The sequence below is a fragment of the Anomaloglossus baeobatrachus genome, chromosome 1 (assembly GCF_048569485.1).
Source record: "Anomaloglossus baeobatrachus isolate aAnoBae1 chromosome 1, aAnoBae1.hap1, whole genome shotgun sequence".
NCBI lineage: Eukaryota > Metazoa > Chordata > Amphibia > Anura > Aromobatidae > Anomaloglossus > Anomaloglossus baeobatrachus.
In genome coordinates this window covers 254,886,802-254,891,514 of record NC_134353.1, presented here as the reverse complement: position 1 = coordinate 254,891,514, position 4,713 = coordinate 254,886,802, and the positions used below count along the sequence as shown (strand labels likewise).

At 36.6% G+C, this 4,713-nt stretch overlaps 1 protein-coding gene across 1 annotated transcript in view; it reads right to left on the bottom strand.

Moving 5' to 3' along the window:
* The window catches only part of NDNF (neuron derived neurotrophic factor), a 63,297-nt gene extending 58,953 nt beyond the window's left edge, over positions 1 to 4,344 (bottom strand). The window contains exon 1 of the mRNA XM_075349165.1: positions 4,002 to 4,344. The gene's annotated coding sequence lies outside the window, so the exon portion shown is untranslated. The remainder of the gene's footprint in view (positions 1 to 4,001) is intronic.
* Positions 4,345 to 4,713: the final 369 nt, after the last annotated feature.

The window sequence follows — 4,713 nt, the reverse complement described above, 5'->3', positions numbered from 1 at the left end:
GAATGTGGTTTACATAAATACACCATTGCTTTGTATAGAACTTGCTTCTAAGAATCTTATATAAATGTTTCAAAAATGCATTTATCTTCTATTTGGGTTATTAGTACATTTACAAGTTACAAGTTTAGAGCTGCCCTATATCCCATTACTTATTCACCCCTTCTGAACTTCAGTGATCCAGATTGTGAGATTAGGGAAAACGCTCCATTTATTTCCCTAGAGTGACCCATAGTGGTGGTACGAGGGCACAGCATGACACTGGCAGGAGGTTACAACTGCCTACAAGGACTACATTGCTGTGTTTGACCTATTTTATTCCTTGTAAAGGGAAGAGGAATTGTCACTGACATTTTTAGAAATTCCCGCATCTAATACAGATATCAAGCAAGAACAATTTCATCAATTTCAATCACAAATTGATAACTAAAATATTAAAATATTATATCAAATATTATCAATCTAGACTATATATATCTATCTATATATATATTTTTTTTTCTTTACTTTTAAATCTAGACAATATTTTTATTATAAATCTAGACACTATATATATATATATATATATATATATATATATATATATATTTATATAATTTATTCATTTATATAGCGCTATTCATTCCACAGCACTTTACTTACATTGGCAACGCTGTCCCCATTGGGGCTCACAATCTACGTTCCCCAGCTGTATGTCTTTGGAGTGTGGGAGACAACCGGAGTACCCAGGGGAAACCCACGCAAGCACGGGGAGAACATACAAACTCATTGCAGATGTTGTCCTTAGTGGGACTAGAACCCGGGACCCCAGCGCTACAAGACTGCAGTGCTAACCACTGATTATATATATATAGAGCAATATTCAAAATAAATGAGCAAAAAAAAAAGTATATATATATATATATATATATACATATATTTTTTTTTTTGCTCGTTTACTTTGAGTATTGCTAAACCTCAGTTTCTTCATGGTAATCATGATTGAGATGCAAATTACACAATATCTTATGAATTATCGAGTGCCAATGAAGAAGAATTTGAATATAAGGGAAGTATAAGGAAACTGCATTGCAATAATGTCATTTAAATGTAGATAACCATACACACATACAATGAAGAAACGCTGTAGATACATTTGTTGACAATATAATCAGGGTAATTTTCATTTACGCCATTGTGCGACCTGTATTGTTCTTTAGACACCTAAACTAGGGAGGAAATCCATATGGCACATCAAAAAAGTGTCAACGTACAAAGTTTAATTTAGGATGGACCTTCTATTCCCCCATATCGAGTCCCAAAACTAGCATGGCCTATAAAACGATCTTCCTATAAGATATTAAATGATAAATGAGCACAGAACAAATCTTTATTTAGAAGTGGTGCTGTTATTGTCAGTGTGCTATAGCATTTATGTCCCAGCATATCATGTTCATGGTGTCTCCTTATCATTACTATCCGGTACATTACAAGGTTCCTCCTAGCCATGGCCGAAATGACCCCTGTATTGATTTGTCCCAAGATTACAGGATGCCAACTCATAAGGTCATCGCTATGTGTAAGGGATACATTATGAAAACAAGACAGCCATATGTTCCTTACTCAGTGACATGTGTACTGGGAGATTATTTGTCACTAATCCATCTCTTTTGATCAAGCCCTACCTTTAGCATCCTGCTGATTCATCCCTAACAAACAAATCTGCTTAGAACAGGCGGTAAGGCTTAGCCTCAGTGTAAAGCTGAAATATTAAACAAACAAGACACAAAATTCAAAGTCAGCCACAACAATGCCATCATATCGAGACGAGATCTCTACTGCCAAGTTTACCATACAAGTCAAATACCTCCTCCAGTTACAAGGCATGTCATAAAGCGGCACTGATTGTGCACTGGCAGTGATATCAAAGCTGTAATTTCCTGGGGCTGCTCTGCAAGAAACTTTTCAAAGGTCTTGGAACTTAGAGAGACCAATTAACTCATTCAAGGGATCTCCAGACCGTCGTTCCTCCACTCTCATCCCAGCCTTGGGCTTCGCTTGGGAGAGAGGATGCTTGGTTACTGCAGGGTAGAGCAGCAATGATTTTATGGTTGATTTTTAATATCGTTTAGTTATTTGTTTCATAAAAGAAAAGCAAGGTGCTGCTAAAGTGCACAAATATTTTCATTTTTTTGGCAAATGTTCATACATGGATACAAGAATTAGTAATATAATGCACTCAGTAGATAAAGTTGATTTGCACTTTGAAGGAAAAGCAAAAAAATATTAACAAATGAAGAAAATGTATAGCAAAATATAGTATCAGTGTATCATTTACCCAAAAAGGGACTGTATTACTGTCGTGCTGCCATAGTGCTTTATGTTAGAATGGCAACGTAAAAGCTAATGAACACATTATAACAATAGTGTACTATATACTGTATATATATATATATATATAGATATGTATATATATATATATATATATATATATATATATATATATATATATATGCGTCTAAATATGTATACATGCATATATATACCACTAAGGACAACAACTGTAAAGAGTTTGCATGTTCTCCCCGTGTTTTTTTGGGTTTTCCTCCAGGATCTTTGATTCTGTCCCACACTCCGAAAACATACTGATAGGGAAGTTAGATTGTGAGCCCCAATGGGAACAGTGATGATCATGTCTGTAAAACTCTGTGGAATTAATAGCGCTTGATAAGGGAGTAAAATAAATTATATATATATATATATATATATATATATATATATATATATATATATATATATATAGTGATAGGGAGTTTAGATTATGAGCCCCAATGGGGACAATGATGATCATGTCTGTAAAGCACTGTGGAATTAATAGCACTATATAAGTGTAAGAAAAAAAATAAATAACTAAAGTATATATACTGATAGTGACTTTAAATTGTGAGCCCCAATGGGGACAGTGATGGTATCACATTTGTAGGGTGCTGTGGAATTAATAGCACAATATAAGTGAGGAACATAAATAAAATATATATACTGATAGGGACTTTTGATTGTGAGCCCCAATTGGGACAGAATTAGTAGCGCTATAGAAGTGAGTAAAGTATATATATTGATAACGAATGTAGATTGTGAGCCTCAATGGTAACAGTGATGATCACATCTATAAGGTGCTGTGGAATTAATAGCGCTATATAAGTGAGTAAAGTATATACACTGATAGGGAATGTAGATTGTGAGCCCCAATGGGGACAGTGATGATCCCATCTGTAAATCACTGTGGAATTAATAGAGCTATATAAGTGAGTAAAGTATATATAGTGATAGGAAATGTAGATTGTGAGCCCCGGTGGGGACAGTGATGATCACATCAGTAAATTGATACAGAATTAATAGAGCTATATAAGTGAGTAAAGTATATATAGTGATAGGGAATGTAGATTGTGAGCCCCAGTGGGGACAGTGATGATCAGATCTGTAAATCACTGTGGAATTAATAGAGCTATATAAGTGAGTAAAGTATATATAGTGATAGGAAATGTAGATTGTGAGCCCCGGTGGGGACAGTGATGATCACATCAGTAAATTGATACAGAATTAATAGAGCTATATAAGTGAGTAAAGTATATAAAGTGATAGGAAATGTAGATTGTGAGCCCCAGTGGGGACAGTGATGATCAGATCTGTAAATCACTGTGGAATTAATAGAGCTATATAAGTGAGTAAAGTATATATAGTGATAGGAAATGTAGATTGTGAGCCCCGGTGGGGACAGTGATGATCACATCTGTAAAGTGCTGCAGAATTAATAGCGCTATATAAGTGAGTAAAGTATATATAGTGAAAGGAAATGTAGATAGTATGGCAACATTGATGATCACATCTACAAAGTGCTGTGGAATTAATAGCGCTATATAAGTGAATAAAATAAATAACTAAATAAATATAATATACATTTATAAATAAATATATATAAGTATATATAGATAGATACAGCTCTACAGATGTATATTCCTGCTTACCTTTCTTGTTGATGCTTCTGACGTCCCTGTAAATGTCCCTGGACTCTCTAATGTACCCCCCAAATTTTCTTCAGGTAGTAAGTTAGACACAGCCAGAGTTTGTGCACTTTTTCAGTCCTTGTAAAAGTTTACATAAAGTGGTCATGTGTAGAGTGCCCCGGTGTATCCTGGTATCCGGTATCCGGGCTGGTAGGAGGCTGCAGTGGGTCTTGGCGGAGATGCTGGAGTTGCTGAGCCTCGGCACTGTGCTAGGTATCTGCTCCCTCTCTGATACTGTGGTGCATTGGTGCTGAATGTCAATAGCCGAGCTCAGAGCCTTCCCTCCCCTGTGAATAAATCCCATGCACCTAACCCACCAACCAAGAGCGGACGGTCCAGATGCCTGCACCAATCGCCGCCCCTGTCCCTGCTCACTTTCTGAATGGTATGAAGCCCGGCCTACCTTCACTATAAAAACAAAGACAGGGGCACAGGCAGGCACCACAGACTAACAATGACAAAAGGATGGAGTAGTAAAAAGCAAGGGGGTGAGGGGGCTGTGCGTGCGGCTGGGAAAGGGTTACCGGACTAGGAGGCACTGACAGCTTGTATGCTTTCGCTTTATAAGATTTGTTTTAGGACATAACTCTTACAACTTGCCAAACAAATTGCCATTGCATCCCATTTGTTCCCTATTGTTTGTTTCGGATGTTTGGTCATATTTCCCGTCGTG